Genomic DNA, 25148 nt, shown 5'->3' on the forward strand with positions numbered 1-25148 from the left:
AGTTTCTCCTCATCTCGGTCCTAAATGGCTTACCCCTTATCCTTAGACTGTGACCCCTGGTTCTGGACATCCTCAACATTGGGAATATTCTTCCTGCATCTAACCTGTCTAACCCCGTCAGAATTTTAAACGTTTCTATGAGATCCCCTCTCATTCTTCTGAACTCCAGTGAATACAAGCCCAGTTGATCCAGTCTTTCTTGATATGTCAGTCCCGCCATCCCGGGAATCAGTCTGGTGAACCTTCACTGCACTCCCTCAACAGCAAGAATGTCCTTCCTCAAGTTAGGAGACCAAAACCGTACACAATACTCCAGGCTCGGCCTCACCAATGCCCTGTACAACTGTAGGAACACTTCCTTGCCCCTGTACTCAAATCCCCTCGCTCTGAAGGCCAACATGCCATTTGCTTTCTCAATTGCCTGCTGTACCTGCATGCAAACCTTCAATGACTGATGTACCATGACACCCAGGTCTCGTTGCACCTCCCCTTTTCCTAATCTGTCACCATACAGATCATAGTCTGTCTCTCTGTTTTTACCACCAAAGTGGATAACTTCACATTTATCCACATTATACTTCATCTGCCATACATTTGCCCACGTATGACATGCAAAGCAGGGAAAGTACTATCTAACATGGGGCTGTATAAAATTAATGTGAATATTATTCTGCCTGACAGGGTTTTGGAAGCAGATTTAATATTAACTTTCCAAAGGGAAATATAGTTGAAAAAGAAACATTTGCAGGGTGCTGGGGAATGGGACTAATTGGAACCTTCTTTCACAGAGCCAGCACAGGTAACAACATAAGAAATCGGAGCAGTAGTAGGCCATACGGCCCCTCAAGCCTGCTCCACCATTCAATGTGATCATGACTGATCGTCGATCTCAACTCCACTTTCCCGCTCGATCTCCCGATCCCTTGATTCCCTGAGACTCCAAAAATCTATCTAACGCAGCCTTGAATATATTCAGAGACTCAGCATCCACAGGCCTGTGGAGCAGAGAATTCCACAGATTCATAACCCTCTGAGTGAAGAAATTCCTCCTCATCTCTGTCTTAAATGGCCGACCACTCAACCTGAGACTATGGCCCCTGGTTCTAGACACTCCAGACCGGAGGATAAAACCTCTCAGCATCTACCCTGTCAATCCCCTTCAGAATATTGTGTGTTTCAATGAGATCACCTCTCATTCTTCTAAACTACCAGAGAGTATAGTCCCATTCTACACAATCTCTCAACTTAATACAATCCTCTCAACCCAGGAATCAATCTGGTGAACCTCTGTTGTACCACCTCCCAGGCAAGTGTATCCTTCCACAGATAAGGAGACCAAAACTGTGTGCAGTACTCCAGGTGTGGTCTCACCAGGGCCCTGTACAATTGTAGCAAGACTTCCTCACTCTTGTACTGTGGGCTATATATTCGGTACTATGGGGCAACTGCAAACAGTGCTCCCTGGTAGTCTAGTGGTTAGGGTTTGGTGCTCTCATTGCTGTGGTCAGTCAGGGTTTGATTTTCGGTCAGGGAAAGCATTGTTACAGAGCAAGTTGATTAAAAATAATTCAAGTCGGTGAAATACTGAATAATTGTTTCAATCAACATTAATGCACCTACATGTGTTGCACACTGAAGGAAATACAAATATACTTGCCCAGCGACTGTTGAATTTAATAACTTTTTATACAACCGTAGAATCAGCAGAAAAACAGGATATTCGCCCATAGTAATTATCTAAGGAAGGATATACTTGCCTTGGAGATGGTGCAACAGAGGTTCAACAGATTGATTCCTGGGATGAGAGGGCTGTCCTATGATGAGAGATTGTGTCGAATATGCCGATTCTCTCTGGAGTTTCGAAGAATTGGAGGTGATCTCGTTGAAACGGACAATATTCTGAAGGGGATTGACAGAGTCGATGTTGACAAGCCTGGCTAGCTCAGTCGGTAAAGCATGAGACTCCTAATTTCAAGGTCGTGGGTTTGAGCCCCATGTTCGTCGATTACTGTTCCTTAAAATTTATGTTGCTTTCACGGGAAACCATCATGAATGAACCCATAATCTTCTATTATTTAGAGATATTTAGAGGGCACCTTTCAATGCTTCACAAAAACATTTCTTTCGCTACAGCCACCCGGGATCATTTCCTGGTTTGGGAAGCAACTTTGATATCACCGTTTATAATTGAAATGGAGTAATTTTATGAAGTTAGATGGATGTCCCAAAGCACTTCAGAGTGGTGTCAAAACAAATGAGTTTGTAATTAAAAACACTGAATGTCAGAAGTGGGATTCGAACCCACGCCTCCAGACCTGAACGCAGCGCCTTAGACCGCTCGGCAATCCTGACTGTTGGGTCCTTCAATTACACGTTATTACTCAGGAAAGTTTCAGACCGGGCGCTTGTTCAGGGCTGCTGGAAGGCCCAGAGATTGGGATATCCTCTCCCCCAGGGTTTTCCTGAGCCTGTGATCGGTGCACGGGGAGCTTTGGCCCGGGTCCGAGGTAGCTTGCATCCCAGCGATGGACAATAACCCTCTGAGCTCTGGAACTGGGGAAGAGCGAATAATTAATGAGTTGTTTGTGGGTTTCAAATGCAACTTAGATCTGATGGTATAAACCGATAGTGTTGTTTCACAGAATGAAAGAAATGCGAACAGGGACAATCGAAATTTCAAAAACGGAACTTTAATAATTAGTGAAACTTTAATCCTTGATGAAGATTTATCCCCGATCTGATTTTACACACTCTGTATTTGAGTATACTAGTTTTAAAATGTTCATTGCTCATGCGACAATGTATCCCGGACAGCTTTTGTTCAATTTTATTACAGTCACGTTTTTGCTTCACAAATAATGTTTCCGCACAGGCTCGAAACAGAGACCTTTCGCGTGTGAGGCAAACATGATAACCGCTACACTACGGAAACTGCTGCTTAGCTCAGTGCCCAGAGAGAAGTGTTCAGCAACAAGCTGAAATGCTCAATCCCTCTCTCTGCAAAAAGTTCCTTTCACAAACATTTCTCTGAACGGAACTGCACCAAACAACAATGTTCTCCTTTCAAAGTCCTTAAACTCCCCAATTCCCACATCTGCAATTTTAAGGACAAGGACTGAAAGCGCTTTGCGATCAGAAAATTGCCGGAAACCCCTGTGATTAATGACAGGGCTTTTGATGATTGATTTCCGTACACACCTTTGTCATGTATTGAACCCTTGGCGATCTGTATCATACCACCACCTGAGGGCCGACCTGTTGAAGTCCCAAGGGATTCCAGCATCCCTTGGCAGCACGGTATAGAAGCACTCTGGAGTCTTATTAAAGGAGCTAATGTCATACTTACTCATTGTTCACAGTACTCAGTTCATTCTTTATTATGAGCGTATCAATTGGCGACGAGACAACGAACAACCACGCGAAAATGCAAGTAACAGTTGGTATAACTTGATAACAGCACAGCTGGCAATGTTTGCGGAATATATTCGTGCAGCCAAAATGCACAATGACAACCTGGAACTGCACGGCACCGAATCTTCGGGGAAAAACAATTAAAGGCTTTGGCCCTGAATGGGCTACGATCCACCAACCTTGCAGTTAATAGCTAAACGCACTAATCCATTGCACCACAGAGACTGATAGATGCAAGGCATCCCTGTGACATCTTCACAGAGCACAGCACACACAGCTTCCTAACATGCAGGCTGCTCTCTCGGAACTCTCCGGAAAGAGCCTGTTCTGTTTAATGATTAACTGTACAGTTGCAGTACACAATACGTCCACATCCACAGTGTGGAGCTACAAGCATTACATGCTGACAGACATTACAATCCCAAACTCGGGTGTCAGTCAGTTAAAGCTTCAGATTGCTCTGACCGGGATGGAACTTGTCCACTCTCAATTGTACTCTTCCCAAATAAAGGGTGGGACATTCATTGTGGATGTGTGGAAGCAGTCTGGTCCCGCACACTGCAGACACTTCCATGTCACCGCCAACCAGCTCTCCCACAACCGGTGTGATCGACCTTCCAGCCTTCCGGTGCCTTGTATGTGACGAAGTATTCTGATTGTCCCGAAGCCGGTATCCTTTGTCATCAATAGGGTTTTAAGTTGTTTCGGTCATTTTTACCTGCTGGACAGTCGAGGCACAAATTGTAGAGTGGAAAACTTGCGTGGACCCCGGTTTTCTAGTGGTTGATTTTCCTGGTTGGGTCCGTCGGTCGCGGTGGTCCGCTTGATGCCTGTTACCAAGTCAGTTGGTATTGATGTTCCACTGATTGGTTTTTTGAAGTTCTTTTCTCCGATGTCGTGATGTCTCTTCCTGTGTTATCTCGCCGTTTGCTCTCGATCTTGATCTTGTTGGTCCAAAGTAATGGTCAGAAAAATATGTTGCTCTTGGTACGATAGGCCCCCAGTTATACTCTGAGAGGCTGCTTAATCTTCGTGCCAAATCTAACGTTTCTTTTGTTTAAGTTTTGCTGCCCATTGATTTAAGTGGTCTTCTTTGTACAAGTTTTGGCGGACTAGCTAACTGAGACTTGATTAAATGTTTTAATCTGGTGTTGATAGTTTTTGGGACGGCGACACTCCTTCTTTATGAACTGATGAACTCTTGTCCATTGTAATAGCACTGCCTTGGCTTCGGGAAGTCTGAGCTGAGCCAGATATTTCTATACATGTTGAAAAGGTGTTGGAATATGGATGTGATATTTGGGTCCTGTGGGTGGGGTGGATAATGTTTCTTCCGTGGTCGATTGTTTAAATGCTAATGTTTTCTGGGAGCCTGACTATGGTTAAACAGCTCCCCCAGACAAACTGATGAGCTACAATATCCAAACTCTAAATCCCACCCCTCTGTCACTGCAGCTTTTCCCCACAGGCCCAAACATGCCTTTTAAAATCCCAAACTTGGTTAAGAATTGTAGATTTCTTCCATATGCTTTTTAGAATCCCAAACTTTATGTTTAATAGTCCAAAATAGAATTTCCTTTTCAGTGAGTCCAAACACTGGGGGGTTTCCATGAATTTTGGAATCTACATTGGCAGTCCCTCGGAATCGAGGAAGACTTGCTTCCACTCCTAAAGTGAGTTCTTTGGTGGCTGAACATTCCAATACTAGAGCCACAGACCCTATCACAGGTGGGACAGATAGTTGTTGAGGGAAGGGATGGGTGGGACAGGTTTGCCGAACGCTCTTTCTGCTGTCTACACCTGATTTCTGCATGCACTCGGCGTTGAGACTCGAGGTGCTCAGCGCCCTCTCGGATGCACTTTCTCCACTTCGGGTGGTCTTGAGTCAGGGACTCCTGGGTGTCAGTGGGGATGTTGCACTTTATCAGGGAGGCTTTGAGTGTGTCCTTGTAGAGTTTCTGCTGCCCACTTTGGCTCGTTTGCCATGAAGGAGCTCCGAGTAGTTCACTTGCTTTGGGAGTCTCGTGTCTGGCATGCGGACTATGTGGCCTGCCCAGCAGAGCTGATCGAGTGTGGTCAGTGCTTCAAAGCTGGGGATGTTAGCCTGAATAAGGCTGTTGATGTTGGTGCGTCTGTCCTCCCAGGGGATTTGTAGGATCTTGCGGAGACATCGTTGGTGATATTTCTTCACCAACTTGAGGTGTCGACTGTACATGGTCCATGTCTCTGAGCCTTACAGGAGGGCAGGTATTACTACAGCTCTGTAGACCATGAGACTGGTGGCAGTTTTGAGGGCCTGGTCTTCAAACACTCTTTTCCTCAGGCGGCCAAAGGTTGCACTGGCGCATGGAGGCCGTGTTGAATCTCGTCATCGATGCCTGCTCTTGTTGATAGGAGGCTCCCGAGATATGGGAAGTGGTCCATGGTGTCCAGGGCCGCGCCGTGGATCTTGATGACTGGGGGGTAGTGCTGTGCGGTGAGGACAGGCTGGTGGAGGACCTTTGTCTTACGGATGTTTAGCGTAAGGCCCATGCTTTCATACGCCTCAGTAAATACGTCGACTATGTCCTGGAATTCAGCCTCTGTATGTGCGCGGACGCAGGCCTTGGTGAGGCCACACCTGGAATATTGTGTACAGTTTTGGTCTCCTAATCTGAAGAAGGACATTCTTGCTATTGAGGGAGTGCAGCGAAGGTTCACCAGACTGATTCCCGGGAGGGCAGGACTGACATGTAAAGAAAGACTGGATCAACTAGACTTTTCTTCACTGGAATTTAGAAGAATGAGAAGGGATCGCATAGAACATATACAGGTCTGATGGGATTGGATAGGTTAGAGGCAGGAAGTATGTTCCCGATGTTGGGGAAGTCGAGAACCAGAGGTCACAGTCTCAGGACAAGGGGTAAGCCATGTAGGACCGAGATGAGGAAAAACTTCTTCACTCAGAGAATTCTGAACCTGCGGAATTCTCGAGCACATAAATTTGTTGAGTCCAATTCGTTTGATATATTCAAAAGAGAGTTAAATGTGGTCATTACGGCTAAAGGTATCAAGGGTATGGAGAGAAAGCAGGAAAGGTATACTGAGGTGAATGATCAGTCATGATCATATTGAATGGTGGTGCAGGCTCGAAGGGCCGAATGGCCTACTCCTGCACCTGTTTTCTATGTTTTTATGTTTCTATGTTTCTATGCAAAGCCCAGAAAAAAAATGGTTGAAGTATCGACTCTGCCTCAGTTGGCATTTCTTTCATTGTGCAAAAGAAGGTCACGGGTTAATTAATGATGCAACCCCGTGAAGGCAACACAAAAGTTGAACAAAAAAACATACGGTGACTGGCAGGTGAGCGCTGCTTCTGACACCCGGTGGGAATGGGCGGGGATTTTAAGGCCCCTTGTATTGTGAAACCTTCCTATAGTCAAACATTTCCGATGTGCTATATCGACCTCGTGGCGCAACGGTAGCGCGTCTGACCCCAGATCACGTCGAGGTCACTGTTCTTCAGTATAATTCGGGAATTAATATTTTCTTTGCTGTTTGGCAATAACCAGACCCTTGCTCCAAGGTCTGTCTCACTGTTTCCCCGGTGTCAGGCAGAGATACTCCTGCTGCCCTCATTTATTTCATGTGAAAGGACACAAAAGTTCAAAATAAACCTGCAGTTGGCCACATACAGCATTAAGTAGTCAGGATGGCCGAGCGGTCCAAGGTTCTGTGTTTAGGTCGCAGTATCCTCTGGAGGTGTGGGTTCACATCACACTTCTGACACTTCCTGTTTTTAATCATGAAGTGAAACTCATTGTTTGACACCACGACCAACGCCTTAAAAGTGGGATTTTGCAGTCCACCTGCTCGCTTAACACTTCCGTCTGACCTGGTGCTGAAAGTGGAGATGTTTCCGCAGTGTAGCGGTGAACACGTTCGCCTCACACGCGAAAGCTCACCAGGCGGGATTATTTTCTGGAGCTTTCTCCTCATGCATGCTCAGGGGCGAGTTTGTTCTCCTGTGAAATGTCATAAGATCATAAGCATGCCAGGATTAGGGGCCGGAGTACGCCATTCGGCCCCTCGAGCCTGGTCCACCATTCAAGAAGATCCTGGCAGTTCCTCGACAGCAAGTTTAAACACTGGGGCGGAGCCAACAGGCACCTGGCTGTAATCAACGACAAAAAGGTGCATTTTGCAGGAGCCCAGCTAACTCAGTCAGTAGATCATGATATTCTAAATCTCAGGGTCAGAGGTACGAGCCCCACGTTTGGTGATTATTTTTCATAGAATTATATAATCAGAAGTTTACAGCACGGAAGGAGGCCATTTCGGCCCATCGTGTCCGTGCCGGCCAATAACAGGCTCTCCAGCCTAATCCCACTTTCCAGCTCTCGGTCCATAACCCTGCAGGTTACGGCACTTCAGGTGCACATCCAAGCACTTTTTAAATGTGGTGAGCGTTTCTGCCTCTCCCACCCTTTCAGGCAGTGAGTTCCAGACCCACACAACCCTCTGCGTGAAGAAATCTTCCCTCAAATCCCCCCTACACTTTCTACCAATGACTTAAAATTTATGCCCCATGGTTGTTGACCTCTCTGCTAAGGGAAATGGGCCCATTCTATCCATTATATCAAGGCCCCTCATAATTGTATACACTTCAATGATGCCTCCCCTCAGCCCACTTTGTTCCAAGAAAAACAACTCCAGCCTATCCAATCTGTCCTCATAGCTAAGATTCTCCACTCCCGATAACATCCTCGAAATCTCCTCTGTAAGTCTCCAGTGCAATCACAGTCTTCTTCCTGTAAAGTGGTGACGAGAACTGCACGCAGTACTCCAGCTGTGGCCTAACCAGTGTTTTATATTCAAGCATAATCCACCTGCTCTCTTATTCTAGGCCTCGGCTAAAAAAGGCCAGCATTCTGTATGTCTTCTTAACCAGCTAATCCACCTTGCCTGCTACCTTAAGGGATCTGTGGACATGCACTTCCAGGTCGCTTTGTTCATCTACAATTCTCAATGTCCTACCATTTAATGTTCAATCTCTTTCTATTGTGTCTGTAAGCACTCAAATAATGACTCCATGAGGCAAGGTATTGTACTTGAACTGTGGTGACCTTAGTCCATTTATTGTAGTTCCTGAGTGAGGGTACAGTATGGTGAGCTCCGTTTTATAACTGGTTACCTGTCGTGTACAGGTGACCCCTAGGTCTCCACCAGTTGCACTCCCTGATGGTACAGGCATAGTGTATACAGTGTGAAGGTACATCCAGTAGTCTTATGTAACTGTACATTGAGTGTACAGGGAGTTGACTTATATTATATATACACAACATCACTCTCCCCTTAGTCTTGTGCCACTGGCCTTTGCATTGTGTGCTCTGGCCCGAGACCCAAAGCTCTTGCACCTTGTCTATGCTTTGGCTTGGTTCTCTCCCTGTGGACCCCCAAGTACTTATTGCCACGACATTGGGAAATGTTCAGCAGTGGATGGTTGGAGGTTGCAGTGGGGGTTGAGTGGGTTCTGGGTGTGATCCATGTGTGTCCATGGCTCCATACATCCATTCAGCCCCCCCATACATAGACCATGTGTGTGGCTCAACACCTGCAAGTGCAGACCTGTACAGACAGAAAGAACAAAAAAACATCGGATTAGTTACATCACTGTTTGGGTTCTACAGTAGTTGAACAAGTACATTTTACAGGTAAGGTACATACGTGGTATCACAGCCTTGCCCCTGGGTTGTGTAGGTGCAGGTGGGTGAGGACACTAGTTCCAGAGTAACCAGACTGTGTCCAGGTTGTCTGATTACGGAGCTGTGTCCCCTGCCAGCTGGGTGGGCTCAGATCGCTCACCTGGCTGAGTCTCAGAGCCTTTGCCGTTGCCTCGTGATGGGCAGAGCCACAGGAGTGTGTGGCCTCCCTGTCCTCCTTCGAAGGCTGCAGTGTCTCCCTGCTGCTCTTCAGCGATAGTGGGAGCCTGGTCATCCCAGGTCCCGTTGGGAGGGCAGGAGGGTGCTATCCGCTCGCTCCCAGTACTGGCCCTGTTGGCCAGAGAGTTAGAGCCGATCGGGGGCAGGGTACTGGTCGTGGTGCCTTTGCCGTCCGCTGATCACTGGCCCTGCAGCTGGTATGCTCCCTCTGTGTGTGGCCACACTCCCTGGGGTATCACATTGGTCCCGGAGGGGCAGGCTACATGATCGCTGGACCTGGGTGCTGACGGGAGGTTGCCCTTGGTTTTGTCGGCATGCTTGTAAATCCCAGCATCGCACGTCATCACTTCGTTGACTCTCACAATACTTTGGTTCTGACCGCAATCGCCTGACTTATCATGATTAGTTACATTTACAAACTTGAAATTGTCAGTTACATCTTTTACATATGTATCACCATCATCGCTGTATAAATAGTGGAACTGTCCCTTTAATTGTAATGGGTTGCCGGTCTCCTTTAAGAGGGTCTTGCAATCTTTACCCCAGTCCTGTTCGCCGCTCGGCATCACGTGTTGCTCCCTTGTGGTCTGGCTGCCGCCATCTTGACTTCAGGCCCTTCACCTCGTGGTTCGGACGCAATCTTGTTTCTCTCCATGAGGTAGGCTGCGGTGATCCTTTTCTCCCCAGGTCCTGCCACGGAAGCCGGGAAGTTATCTTCTGCGTGAATTTTCTTCCTCTGGAGTCCTGCCACTGGAGCCTGGAAGGTGAGGTCGAGTCGTTTGGGCTGGATCATCTCGCCGTTGGGTTGAGCGGTCTGTGTCGTCGCCTCACAGTCGAGTTGGGCGGTTGGTTTTTCATGTGTTGTGCTGGATCCAACTTCGGGGCCATGAGGGATGTCGATCGCTGGAGGTTGGAGCTTTTCCCAGCTCCAATTGATATTTTTCATCCACCTTCTTCCTAATAGCTTTGGACCATCACCAGCAATGATCCACAAAGGTAACCTGTGCATCTCGCCGCCATGGGACACCTGGACATCCACGCTGCCAACGACTGGGATGTATCGTTTGTGTAGGTGAGCAGTTTCACTTCGATCGGGATCATTTTAGGTCGTTCGATTGCATTGTCCCAGAGTTTCTCAAAGGCCGCCTGATTCATCAGTGACTGGCTCGCCCCTATGTCCACCTCCATCGTGACTGGAACATCATTGATTTTAACTTCCATTTTCAACGGGGAACTCTCGGTGGTGCAGGTAAACACTCCGTACACCTCATCGTCGCTGGAGTCCGGATGATCGGCCAACTCTTCATCGACTCGGTGAGTACGATTTCTCTTGCATATTCGCTGGAGATGGCCCTTCATGTTACAGCCTTTGCAAGTATAGTCTTTATAGTGGCACTGGTGGGCCCTGTGATTTCCTCCACAGCGCCAGCATGGGGTTGGCCGGTTGGCCCCATGTGGCGGACTCAGGATTGTGGGACTCGGTGTTCTGTTCTCTCTTCCCTGAGAGAGACTGCTAGCAGCAGCCCTGCCTCTAAAAGGCAACTTTCGGTTCACAGTACTTGCTGGGTTAGAATCCTGGGGGTGAGACATCCACTTGGAATCGCAGGCCGAGATCATGAACGCCTGGCTCACGTTAATTGCCTTCTGCAGGGTGACCGTGGTGTCCGCAGAGCGCAGTCTGCGGAGAAGGCCCTCGTGACCGATTCCAGTAAAAAAGATGTCCCTTAATACTTCGGTGAGGTGATCGCTAAAATCACATGGTGCAGCCAATCGTCTCAGGTCTGCAGCATATTTTGCGATTTCCTGGCCTTCGGATCCACCGGTGGGGAGAGAACCGGTGTCTGGCTGTGAGGATGCTCTCTATAGGTTTGAGCTTCCTGTATCAACGTTACGAGCTCCACATATGTTATTGTCTTCTCTGGGACTAGCAGGTCCCTGACAAGGCCATAGACGGTGGGCCCACAACTGCTGAGCAGGATAGCTCAGCACTTATCAGCCAGCGATGTCGGGTCGTCTCCCCCCACTTCGTTCGCAATAAAGAAGTGTTCGAGCCTTTCCACAAAGGCCTCCCAATCTTCCCCATCGGCGAATTGTTCAAGCGTGCCAAGGTTAGCCATTGTCACATGGAAATTCGTATTCTCGTCACCAGTTATTGTGTTTGTAAGCACTCTAGTAATGACTCCACGAGGTAAGGTATTGTACTTGAACTGTGGTGACCTTCGTCCACTTATTGCAGCTCCTGAGTGAGGGTACAGTACTGTGAGCTCCCTTTTATACCTGGTTACCTGTTGTGTACAGGTGACCCCGAGGTCTCCACCAGTTGCACCCTCTGGTGGTACAAGCATAGTGTGTGTTTTGTGTGAAGATACATCCAGTGGTCTTATGTAACTGTACATTGAGTGTACAGGATGTATACTTATTTTATACATACACAACAAAGATCATCAGTTAATTAATGGTGCTTTCCCGTGAAAGCAGGATAAAATTTATCAATGATTTAATTTCTGCATTTAGAAAGACATCGGTTAATCACGGATAGTCAGCATGGGTTTGTTCAGGCAAGGTCTTGTCTGACTCACTTGATTGAATTTTTTGAGGAGGTAACCAACAGGATCGATGAGGGCAGTGCGTTTGATGTAGTGTATAAGGATTTTAGCAAAGCTTTCGCCAAGTTCCCACATGGAAGACTGGTCACGAAAGTAAAAGCCCATGGGATCCAGGGCAAAGTGGCAAGTTGGATCCAAAATTGGCTCAGAGGCAGGAAGCAAAGGGTAATGTTTGAAGGGAGTGTTTGGGACTGGAAGGATGTTTCCAGTGGGGTTCCACAGGGCTCAGTGCTAGGTCCCTGTCTTTTAGTGGCAACATCAATGATCTAAACTTAAATATAGGAGGTATGATTAAAACGTTTTCAGGTGATACTAATTTAATCCAGAGAAGTGTGAGGCTGTGCATTTGGGGAGGGAAAACAAGGAAAGAAACAAACATTAAATGATTGGACATTGAGAAGTGTGGAAGAACAAAGGGACCTTGGAGTGCATGTCCACAGATTCCTGAAGGTAGCAGGCCAGTTGGATAAGGTGGGTAAGAAGGCGCACGGAATGCTTACCTTTATTGGCTGAGGCATGGGATAGAAGAGCAGGTTGGTTATGCTTGAAATGTATAAAACACTGGTTCGGCCACAGCTGGAGTATTGCATGAAGTTCTGGTCACTGTATTACAGGAATTATGTGATTGTACGAGAGGGTACAGAGGAGATTTACCAGGATGTTGCCAGGCGTGGAGAATTTTAGCTATGAGGACAGTTTGGATCGGCTGGGTTTGTTTTCATTGGAACAGAGGAGGCTGAGGGGAGACAACATTGAGATGTATAAAATTATGAGGGGCCTCGATATAGTGGATAGCAGAGGGGTCAACAACCAGGGGGCATATATTTAAAGTAATTGGTAGAAGGTTTAAAGAGGATTTGAAGGTAAAATTCTTCATGCAGAGGTTTGTGACGGTCAGGAACTCGCTGCCTGAAAGAATGGCGGAGGCAGATACCACATGTAAAAAGTATTTGGATGTGCACCTGAAGTGCCGTAACCTGCAGGGTTATGGGCCCAGAGCTGGAAAGTGGGATGAAGCTGGATTGCCTCTTGTTGGCCGGGGTGGAAGTGATGGGCCAAAATGCCCTCCTTATGTGCTGCAAACTTCTATCATTCTATAATTCTATGAAAAATGTAAATGTCCAATGTTGGTGTCGAAACCACGACCCTGAGATTAAAAGTCTTATATTTCACTGACTGAGCTCGCCAGGCTTCTGCCAAACATACCGTTCTCTCACTGATTGCAGACAGTCGCCTGTTGGCTCCGCCCCAGATGTTTAAACTTGCTGTCGAGGAACTGCCAGGATCTTCTTGAATGGTGGACCAGGCTCGAGGGGCCGAATGGCCTATTCCGGCCCCTAATTCTTACATGCTTATCATCTTATGAACTTTTCACAGGAGAACAAACTCGCCCCTGAGCATGCATGAGGAGAAAGCTACAGAAAATATTCCCGCCTGGTGAGCTTTCGCATGTGAGGCGAACGTGTTAACCGCGACACTGCGTAAACATCTCCACTTTCAGCACCAGGTCAGACGGGAATGTTAAGCGAGCAGGTGAACTGCTGAATCCCAGTTTTAAGGAGTTGGTCGTGGTGTCAAACAATGACTTTCGCTTTATGATTAAAAACAAGAAATGTCAGAAGTTGGATTCAAACCCACACCTCCAGAGAAACCTGCGATCTAATCACAGCACCTGAGACCGCTCGGTGGTGTGTGTGGCCACCTGCAAGTTGATTTTGAACTTTTGTGTCCTGGCACATGAATTAAATGAGGGCAGCAGGCGTATCTCTGCCTGACACCGGTGAAACAATGAGACAGACCTTGGAACAAGGGTCTGGTTATTGCCAAACAGCAAAGAAAATATTAATTCTGAAAGAACAGTGACCTCGACGTGATTTGAACACGCAACCTTCTGATCTGGAGTCAGACGCGCTGCCGTTGTGCCACGAGGCCTACGCACTGATTGTGAGATGTTCCTCTATATGAAGCTTTCACAACACAAGGGGCTTTAAAATCCCCGCCCATTCCCACCGGGTGTCAGAAGCAACGCTCACCTGCCAGTCACCGTATGTTTTTTTCTTCAACTTTTGTGTTGCGTTCATGGAAAAGCATCATTAATTAATACGTCACCTTCTTTTGCACAATGAAAGAAATGCTAACTGAGGGACAGTCGATACTTCAATCATTTGTCCTGTGCTTTGCGGATCGGGCAGGGAAGTGGACCTGAGTCCATGATCACATCGGCCATGATCGTATTAAATGGCGGAGCAGGCTCGAGGGGCGTATGATCGACTCCTGCTCCTATTTGTTTTGTTCTTCTGTTCTTCAGCATGTTAACCCATTTTACACACTGTATTGCCGATGTCACCAGGAATCTGTGGCAACTTTTGTCAAATTTAACAGCACCGGTTATTCCTTCCGTGCAGAGAGATTAGAATCAGCAGCGAAGATAAAATCCCATGGTGATCATTTTCAGATTCAACGCAGTAGGATTTGAAATAAAGTGAAAGAATTTTACAGTGAAAAGATTTGGAAGTGTTACTTGTATTTGTGTCTTTAATTAAACTTTGTGGCGTCTGAGTCCCGTTCATGCCTCTGCTGAATAAGAAAGGAGGGTTTGACGTTGACCAGACTGCACTGCCCCTGATATTTGTGAGCTCATCCTTTATATTCAGTGGTTTCTCGCCCTTTGATGGGCTGCAGTGTGGCGGATATCACGTTGGCCTGACACACGAAAGGTCCCCGGTGGATCCGTTTTCTCTCACTGAAAGTTATCTATTTATTGGTTAAATAAAGAGCAATTCAGGAATAAGGGAGCCTTTCTACCAGGAGAATAAATACCAAATAAAAACAGCAAAAGCTGGAAATCTCAGCAGGTCAGGCAGCATTTTCCAGGAGACTAAACTCTCCTCCGATTGTTCCCTTGTAGCAAGTTTAAACATAATGTTTCTACCCAGAATCAAACCGGGTACTTTTCACGTATAAAGCAAATGTGATAACCACTACACTACAGAAACCTCTGGCACAACAGCCCCAACAGAGGGGAGCTGACCAGTGAGCTCCCTCTGTGCTGATCGGGAATGTGTTGGCTCACCTTAAACAACTTCTGTCCCACACTGAAAGTTCTCAATCCTTCTCCTCCGCTGCCCTTTACAGAAATGTCACGGATCACCCAGCCACCGTGCTCACTTCCACATCCTCACAGTGGGGTCACAGAGGCTCCTACCGTCTCCCAGCGATCAGCGAACTCGCCCAGTTTACTAAATTAAACCCCGAACACGTGCCCAGCAAAGGGCAGGAGAAGCCAGATAGTCTGTAAGCTCGGTCTATCGCAGAAAGTATTGGTATTCATGGTGATTACAGCAATCATTAATCGTCTCACAGACCTCAATTATTTTTATGCGATGAATTGATCGAGAATTGAAACCAGTTTAGTGCGCCGGATCTTAATCCCTCGACCACCAGGGAACAGTTATGAGACATATAGATATATTTATATATATTTATATATGAACCTGAATATCAACGGCTAGCTGCCTAGACCTCATGGCGCAACGGTAATGCGTATATCTTTGATTGAGAGAAATTGTTCCACAGTGATACCCATTTCATCTTTTGTTCCCTTTAAAACACTAGAAACTGAGACAGGGGGAATAAATAGAGAAATAAAATCACAGGGATACAGACAAGAGGAAGAGAGAAGGGGAAATATACTGTCCCCACCCAGAACTAATGCAGAAACCCCTCTATTGCGCTCGGTGTGGCCACCCACAGCCTGGATACACTAACGGGAGAACACCAGCGGCAGGTCGGGGCCATAAAAGGAACGGCGAGCGGCCCTGGGAGCAGCTTGGAGGTCCCGGGAGACTACTCCAGGGAGCAGCGCGGGCTGATGCAGGAGGGTGGCGGCAGCGAAGTGTGACGTCATCAATGTCCAGGTCGGTGATTGGAGCGTGGGCAGATACAGCAGGAGCGGCGAGATCGGGGCGAAGGAGCGGTGAGAGACTGTGGAGGGATGTGATCGGGGCCCAGCGGAGGCATGAGTTTGGGGCCAGGGGCCCTGGGTTAGCACGGGCCAGCCCACACTGCGATATGTGTGCACTAGGTCCGTGCAGCAGAGCTGGTCGCCTGTCGTCTTTCTTAACCCTTGTCACTGGACCAAGACCTCGCTCTGTCAAGCCCGTGTGATGGCTGGGGTGCAACGGCCACCACACGTTTAAAAAATCCACGCACAGGCATCTTTCACCCTTTGGGATGTCGTTCGGGTCATTCATTGCAACGCCTGTGAACTCATCCTTTTTCGGCGTGGAAGCAAGTCATCCTCGTTTCGAGGGACCGCCTATGATGATGATGATGATGGATACATTAACGTCCCAACAGCTCATTGACTGCAGGAGTGGGACCGTGCGGCGCTTCAGAAGACATGTCGAAAAGGCAATGTCACTGATTCCGTCTCATGTGCTCCTCCGATCAAGAACAGCAACACACACTAAAAATGCTTCAATAATGGTTACATCTTATCTCTACATTTGCTAAGCAGGTGGTTTGTTGGTCCAGGGGTATGATTCTTGCTTCGTGGTTGTTACTTGAAATTTGCAGAAAGATCCTGGCTTCAAATTTCAGTACCTTTGAAATGTTGTCATGTGAGGAAAGATGTGCCCAAATCACTTCACACGCACCTCAACTCTTTGCAAATGAGTTCATAGAATCAAAGAAGTTTGCAGCACAGAAGGAGGCCATTTCGGTCCATCGTGTCTGCGCCTGCCAACTAGAGGCTCTCCAGCCTAATCCCACTTTCCAGCTCCAGGTCCATAACCCTGCAGGTTATAGCACTTCAGGTGCACATCCAAGCACTTTTTAAATGTGGTGAGGGTTTCTGCCTCTACCACCCCCACAATCCTCTGCGTGAAGAAATATCCCCTCTAAACTTTCGACCAATTACTTTAAATTTATGCCTCCTTATTGTTGACCCCTCTGCTGAGTGAAATAGGTCCTTTCTATCCACTATATCTTGGACCCTCATTATTTTATACACCTCAATGAGGTCTCCCCTCAGTCTCTGTTCCATGGAAAACAAATCCAGCCTTTCTTATCTGTCCTCATGGCGAAGATTCTCCACTCCCGGCAACATCCTCGTAAATCTCCTCTGCACGATCTTCAGTGCAATCATGTCCTTCCTGTAATATGGCGACCAGAACTGCACGCAGTACTCCAGCTGTGACCTAACCTGCCCCACCGACCCCATCTCTTGTATTCGATGCCTCGGTTAATAAAGGCAATCATTCCATATTTCTTCTCAACCACCTTAGCTACCTGGCCTGCTACTTTCAGGGATCTGTGGACATGCACTCGCTGGAGTCTAGGGAGGACCCAGCAGATTGGAAAACTGCAAATGTAATGCCCCTATTTAAAAAAGGAGGCAGACAAAAAGCAGGAAACTATAGACCAGTTAGCCGAACATCTGTGGTTGGGCAAATGTTGGAATCCATTATTAAAGAAGCAGTAGCAGGACAGAGAAACATCGAAACATAGAAAATAGATGCAGGAGTAGGCCATTCGGCCCTTCGAGCCTGCATCACCATTCAATAAGATCATGGATGATCATTCAGCTCAGTACCCCTTTCCTGCTTTCTCTCCATACCCCTTGATCCCTTTAGCTATAAGGGCCACATCCAACTCCCTCTTGAATATATCTAACAAACTGGCATCAACAACTCTGCGACAGAGAATTCCACAGGTTAACAACTCTCTGAGTGAAGAAGTTTCTCCTCATCTCACCAGGGCCCTGTACAATTGTAGCAAGACTTCCTTACTCTTGTACTGTGGGCTATATATTAGGTACTATGGGGCGAGTGCCCTGTTTTTTGCTGATTCGATGGTTGTATAAAAAGTTATTAAAATTTGACAGTTGCTTGGCAAACATATTTGTATTTCCTTCATTGTACTCCTTACTCTTTAAGAGCTAGATTTTCCCCAAGCAGTTTTGTCGGCGCACTGACCTCAAGCGCACCGACTTTGCTCGCTGGAAATGGCGCGGGGGAAAAACTCGCCCCATCCTGGCCGCTGTGTACAGTTCCCGGAGTCCTGGCGTGGTGTCGATGGTGAAGTGGGGGGTGGAGCCAAATTCCTGCGCCGAAAACACTGCCGGCACCTTCGCGCATGGGCAGTAGGGAGAGAAAACTTGGCACTCTGCCATTTTTAAACAGTGTCAAACCCGATGAAAAGCACAGCAGCTTCTCAGCTTCTCCGGTCGCTCGGCGGGCTCTCCCCCCGTCCCTCCCCGATAAAACGCACAGCTCCAGCAGCTGCAACTTCTCCGGTCCACAAGCTCACACTTCTCCGGTGTGTCGTCCCTCCCCTATCCCAGGGATACAGGGACCCAGTGTAATGGAGCCAAGTTTGCTGATGGTACAAAGATGGGTGGGAAAGTAAATTGTGATGCAGCAAAGAAAATCTCAATTCCGGAAGAACAATATGGAAAAGTACAGTGACCCCGACGTGATGTAAACACGCAGCCTTCTGATCTGGAGTCAGACACACGACCGTTACACCACGAGGTCTACAGTGCAGAGTGCCCATGTTTGTATACATGAAGGTTCCTGAAACACAGTTTCATTTAGCCTGCATTGGTGCAATGAAAGGGCTTTAAAATAACCGGCCACTCCCACCGTGGGTCAGACAGCATCAGAAGCAGTGCCGACCTGTCACTCACCCTCTCACGCCCGTTTTCATCACCTGCTGCCCGCGGACTGCAGCAAATCCAGTTCATCATCATCATAGGCAGTCCCTCGAAGCGAGGATGACTTGCTTCCACGCCAAAAAAGGATGAGTTCACAGGTGTTTCAATGATGGACCTAATATTCCAGGTCCCGAACTGCATGTTGAAGGGTGGAAGATGCCTGTGCGTGGATTTTTTTAACGTGTGGTGGCCGTTGCACCCCAGCCATCACACGGGCTTGACAGAGCGAGGTCTTGGTCCAGTGGCAAGGGTTATCCAAGACGACTGGAGACCAGCTCTGCTGCACGGACCCAGTGCCCACACATATCGCAGTGTGGGCTGGCCCGTGCTGCCCCTGGGTCCCTGGCCCTGAACGCACACCACCCCTGGGCCCCGATCACATCCCTCCACAGTCTCTCGCTGCTCCTGCTGCACCTGCCAACGCTCCAATCACCGACCTGGACTTTGATGACGTCACTCTTCGCTGCCGTCGCCCTCATTCACCAGCTCGCGCTGCACCTTGCCGTGGTACACCACCACACTGCTCCCAGGCCGCCGCTCACCGCTCCTTTTATGGCCCCGACCTGCCGCTGGTGTTCTCACGCAGGTCGGGGCCTCCACGCTGCTCCCAGCAAATCCAGTTATACCCGTGTCACCGCACAATTCTCAGCTGTGATTGTAAGCTGACTATATTTAAAGGTATCGGAGAGGCTGCAAGCAGTTTTACCTGGTAGTCTAGTGGTTAGTATTTGGTGTTCTCACTGCCATGGTCTGGGTTTGATTCCTGGTTAGGGAAATCATTTTTACAGAGCAAGCTGACAAATATAATTCAAGTCTGTGAAATACTGAATAATTGTTTCAATCATCATTAATCCATCCATCAGTGTTGCACACTGAAGGAAATACAAATATGTTTGCCGAGTGACTGTCGAATTTTAATAACTTTTTATACAACCGGAGAATCAGCAGAAAATCAGGATATTCGGACCATAGCACCTAATATTCCGCCCATAGTGCAAGAGTAAGGAAATCTTGCTCCAATTGTGCAGGGCCCTGGTGAGACCACACCTGGAGTACTGCGCACAGTTTTGGTCTCCTTATCTGAGGAAGGATACACTTGCCTTGGAGGTGGTACAACGGAGGTTCAACAGATTGATTCCTCGGATGAGAGGACTGTCCTATGGTGAGAGATTGTGTAGAATATGCCGATACTCTCTGGAGTTTAGAAGAATGAGAGGTGATCTCATTGAAACGGACAATATTCTGAAGGGGATTGACAGAGTAAATGTTGAGAAGCCCGGCTAGCTCAGTCGGTAGAGCATGAGACTCTTAATCTCAGGGTCGTGGGTTCGAGCCCCACGTTGGGCGATTACTTTTCATTAAACTTTTATGTTGCTTTCGTGGGTAAATATCATTAATGAACCCATGATCTTCTTTTGCACAATGATAAAAATGCGAACTGAGGGAGAATTGATAATTTAATCAAATATTGAAAGCAGCGCCTCAGACCGCTCGGCCGTCCTTACTGTTAGATGTTCCAGATACAAGTTATTACTCTGGAAAGTTTCAGACCGGGCGCTTGTTCAGGGCTGCTGGAAGGCCCAGTGACCGGGATAACCTCTCCCCCGGGGTTTTCCTGAGCCTGTGCTCGGTGTACGGGAAGCTTTGGCCTGGGTCCGAGGTAGTTTGTATCCCAGGGATGGACAATAACCCTCTGAGCTCTGGAACTAGGGAAAAGCGAATAATTAATGTGTTGTTTGTGGTTTCAAATGCAGCTTAGATCTGCTGGTGTAAGCCGATCGCATTGTTTCACAGAATGAATGAAATGCTGACAGGGACAGTCAAAACTTCAAAAAGTGAACTTTAATAACTCATGAAACTTTAATCCTTGATGAAGTTTTGTCCCCGATCTGATTTTACACAATCTGTATTGGAGGAGACTGGTTTTAAATGTGCATTGCTCATTCAACAATGTATCCAAAACAGTTTTTATTGCAGACAAGTTTTTGTTTGAGAAATAATGTTTCTGCACAGGCTTGAACCGGGAACTTCAAGTGTGAAGGAAATGTGATAACCTCCACACGACAGAAATTGCTGCTTAGCTCAGTGCCCAGAGAGAAGTGTTCAGGAACAAGCTGAAATGCTCAATCCCTCTCTCTGCAAAAAGTTCCTTTCACAAACATTTCTCTGACCAGAACGGCACCAAACAACAATGTCCTCCTTTCAAAGTCATTAAACTCCCCAATTTACACGTCTGCAATTTTAAGGACAAGGACTGAAAGCGCTTTGCGATCAGAAAATTGCAGGAAACCCTTTGCGGTTAATGACAGGGCTTTTGATGGTTGATGTCTGTTCACATCTTGTGTTATGTATTTAACCCTTGACAACCTGTGCACACCACCACCAGAGGGCCTATCTGTCGCAGTCCCAAGGCATCCCAGTATCCCTTGGGAGCACGGTATGTAAGCAGGCCACCCATGAGGTACCTGTACTCTGCAGTCTTATTAAAGGAGCAAAGGTCACACTTACTCAGTGTTCACAATACTAAGTTTCATCCTTGATTATGAGCATATCAATTGGCGACGAGACAATGAACAACCACGCAAAAATGCAAGGAACAGTTGGTATCCTGGAGAAGTTCTCAGAAGTGGACGATTGCGAAGCCTTTGTGGAGATACTCGACCAATACTTCGTGGCCAACGAGCTGGAAGGCGACGAGAACGCTGCCAAATGAAGGGCGATCCTCCTGACCGTCTGTGGGGCACCAACCTATGGCCTCATGAAGAATCTTCTAGCTCTGGTGACACCAACAACTAAATCCTATGAAGAATTGTGTACGCTGGTCTGCGAGCATCTAAATCCTAAAGAAAGCGATCTGATGGCGAGGTATCGGTTCTACACGTGCCAACGGTCGGAGGGCCAGGAAGTGGCGAGCTATGTCGCCAAATTAAGGTGCCTCGTAGGACATTGCGAATTTGAGGGATTCCTAGAACAAATGCTGAGAGACATTTTCATGCTAGGCATTGGCCATGAGATAATTCTTCGCAAACTGTTGACTCTCAGAATCTGAGCAAAGCCATAACGATCGGTCAGACAATTTCCACCAGTTCCTTTAAACCCAGTAACGTAATTTATTTCTCGTGGACTGGATGGAGGACCATGGTCCATGTAAAAAATTGTTATCGTTTTCCATTAACTAAATGTTCATAAAAGTATTGGAGTGGGAACTCACTGGATAACAGCACAGCTGGCAATGTTTGCGGAATATATTCGTGCAGCCAAAACGCACAATGACAACCTGGAACTGTGCGGCACTGAATCCTCGGGGAAAACAGTAAAAAGTTTCGTTCCTGGGTGGGCTCAAACCACCAACCGTTCGGTGAACAGCTGAATGCGCTAACCCATTGCGCCACAGAGACTAACTTAAATGTAAACTGCAAGACATCCCAAACCAGGGTGTCAGTCAGTTAAAGCTTCAGATTGCTCCGACCGGGATGGAACTTGTCTACTCTCAGTTGTACTTTTCCCAAATAAAGGGAGGGACATTCATTGTGGATGCATGGAAGCAGTCTGGTCCCGCACACTGCAGACACTTCCATGTCACCACCAACCAGCTCTCCCACAACTGGTGTGATCTACCTTCCAGCCTTCTGGTGCCTTGTCTGTGACAAAGTATACTGATTGTCCCAAAGCCAGTCGTCGGTTTTAATTACTTTTCACCTCCTGACTGCAGATATTCCTGTGATTAAACCTGAACAAAAGGATTACAGGGACAGTTGGATTCATCATTTCTTTGCTTGGTGAAATTTCAAAGATTGAAAGTGACGTACATCAACCCCAAACCTCGTCACCTTCTCGCGAACTGCCACACGCTGCTCCCGTGAGATGGAAGCCCAGTTGCTGTTTCAAGCTTGAATACAGGTACAAGCAGAACTCATTCAAAGAAAGTCCAAGTCCCTGATTATTTGCACCCAACTCCTTCGCAAAGAGTTGAGGTTCGTGTGGGGTGATTTGGGCACATCTTTCCCCACACTACAACACTTCAAACATATCTCAACGACTGTAAAGCGCTTTAAGGCATCATGAGTTCCTGAAAGGTGTTGCAGAAATGCAAGTCCTTCTTTGCAAAAGTTCGATGTAATTTCAAAATTCGCGGCAGAATAATGGGCTCGGCCGGGATCTCTCGCAAATTTCAATTAACAAGCCAGAAACGAGAATCATACCCCTTGACCAACAAGCTAACTATTTGACAAACTTGGAGATAAGGTGTAACTTTTATAAAAGCATTTTTTGTGTGTAGCTATTCTTGGCAGAAGGAGCACATGAGATCGATTCAGTGACTTTGCTTTTTCGACCTGTCTTCTGAAGCGCCGCACGGTCCCACTCTGACAGTCAATGAGCTGTTGGGACGTTAGTGTATCCAGTCTGTGGGTGGCCACCCCGAGCGCAGCAGAGGGGTTTCTGCATTAGTTCTGCGTGGGGACAGTATTTCCCCTTCTCTCTTCCTCTTGTCTGTATCGTTGAGCTTTGGTTTCTCTATTTATTCCCCTGTCTCAGTTTCTAGTGTATAAAAGGGAACAAAAGATGACATGGGTGTCACTGTGGAACAATTTCTCTCGCTCAAAGTTAGATGCACGACCGTCGCGCCATGAGGTCTTGGCAGCGAGCCGTTGATATTCAGGTCCATAAATAAATATATATTTTTATATTTATACAAATTATCGAAGCTGTGTTAAGGTGTGTGAGAGGATAATTAAGGTGCGTGAGAGGATTAATGATTGCTGTAATCGCCGTTAATAACCTCACTACTATCTGTTACAGAACGAGCTTACACACTCTCCCGCTTCTCCTACCCTTTGCCGGGCACGTGTTCCGGGTTTAATTTTACAAACTGGGCGAGTTCGCTAATCGCGGGGAGACGGTAGGAGCCTCTGTGGCCCCACTGTGAGGATGTGGAAGTGAACACGGTGGCTGGGTGATCCATGACATTTCTGTGAAGGCAGCGGAGGAGAAGGATTGAGAGCTTTGAGTGTGGGACAAAAGTTGTTGAAGGTGAGCCAGCACATTCCCGATCAGCACAGAGGGAGCTCACTGGTCAGCTCCCCTCTGTTGGGGCTGCTTTGCCAGAGGTTTCCGTAGTGTAGTAGCTGTCACGTTTGCTCTATACGTGTAAGGTCCCTGGTTCGATCCCAAGTGGGAGCATTATGTTTAAACTTGCTGTGGAAGAACAATGGGAGGCGAGGTTAATCTCCTGGCAAATGCTGCCTGACCTGCTGAGATTTCCAGCATTTGCTGTATTTATTGATTAAAGTATCAACTCTCCCTCAGTTAGCATTTCTTTCATTGTGCAAAAGAAGGTGATGGGTTAACTAATGATGCTATCCCGTGAAAGCAACACAAAAGTTTAACAAATAAACCTATGGTGACTGGCAGGTAAGCGCAGCTTCTGACAGGGGATTTTAAAGGGGATTTTAAAGCCCCTTTTATTGCAGAACCTTCATATTGACGAACATCTCAGACTCAGTGTTTAGGCCTCGTGGTGCAGCGTTGGTGTGTCTGCCTCTTGATCAGAAAGTTGCATGTTTAAATCATGTTGAGGTCCCTGTCCTTTTGGGTAATTCCAGATTTAATATTTTCTTTGCTGTTTCGCAATAACCAGACCCTTGCTCCAAGGTCTGTCTCACCGTTTCCCCGGTGTCAGGCAGAGATACGCCTGCTGTCCTCATTTACTTCATGTGAGAGGACACAAAAGTTCAAAATCAAACTGCAGGTGGCCACACATAATATTGAGCAGTCAGGATGGCCGAGCGGTCTAAGTTGCTGCATTCAGGTTGCAGTCTGCTTTGAAAGTGTGGGTTCTGTAGTGTAGTGGTCATCACATTCGCTTAACACGCAAAAGGTTCCTGTTTCAAAACCAGCTGAAAACGTGCTCAATTAAATATGAGAAGCATTGAATAATGTGCATTTCTGGTTCAGTATTAACAAAGCACAATGTCTCCCAGTCCTGCTATATGTTGAATATTCTGTACAGTTCGGTACACATTCAAACTCGACAGTTTCCAGCCCTGACGGTGCAGAAAGCCCCTCTCAAATCTGCACATTCCAGCTGCTTTCAGTTGAGTTGTGAGAGATTATTGACGGATCCTGCAGCTGTGAAAAGGAATGATGTGTGAGAGGGGTCATCAAACGAGGCCATGTGGGTTGAATTAAAGAACAAAAAAGGGGCGATCACACTACTGGGAGTGCACTATAGACCCCCGGGCAGTTACAGGGAGATAGAAGAACAAGTATGTGGGCAGATTGTTGAGAAGTGCAAAACCTATCGAGCTGTAAAAGTGGAGGATTTTAACTACCCGAATATGAACTGGGAAAATGATAGTGTGAATGGTACAGATGGTGGAGAATTCCTAAAATGCATTCAGGAGAACTTCTTTATCCAGTATGTAACAAGCCCATCAAGGGAGGAGCGGTTCTGGACTGGGTCTTGTGATCGAAGAGGGTCAGGTAGAAGGG

At 47.2% G+C, this 25148-nt stretch overlaps 3 non-coding genes across 3 annotated transcripts; 2 read left to right on the plus strand and 1 right to left on the minus strand.

Moving 5' to 3' along the window:
* The first annotated feature begins 1926 nt into the window (after positions 1–1926).
* Positions 1927–2004, plus strand: trnar-ccu (transfer RNA arginine (anticodon CCU)). The gene has a single exon. It is a non-coding gene; the product is annotated as a tRNA-Arg (tRNA).
* An 11794-nt stretch (positions 2005–13798) lies between these two features.
* On the minus strand, positions 13799–13870 carry trnaw-cca (transfer RNA tryptophan (anticodon CCA)). Its single transcript has one exon. It is a non-coding gene; the product is annotated as a tRNA-Trp (tRNA).
* Positions 13871–19930: 6060 nt separating this feature from the next.
* On the plus strand, positions 19931–20003 carry trnak-cuu (transfer RNA lysine (anticodon CUU)). The gene has a single exon. It is a non-coding gene; the product is annotated as a tRNA-Lys (tRNA).
* Positions 20004–25148: the final 5145 nt, after the last annotated feature.

The sequence above is a fragment of the Pristiophorus japonicus genome, unplaced genomic scaffold (genome assembly GCF_044704955.1).
Source record: "Pristiophorus japonicus isolate sPriJap1 unplaced genomic scaffold, sPriJap1.hap1 HAP1_SCAFFOLD_147, whole genome shotgun sequence".
Classification (NCBI taxonomy): domain Eukaryota; kingdom Metazoa; phylum Chordata; class Chondrichthyes; family Pristiophoridae; genus Pristiophorus; species Pristiophorus japonicus.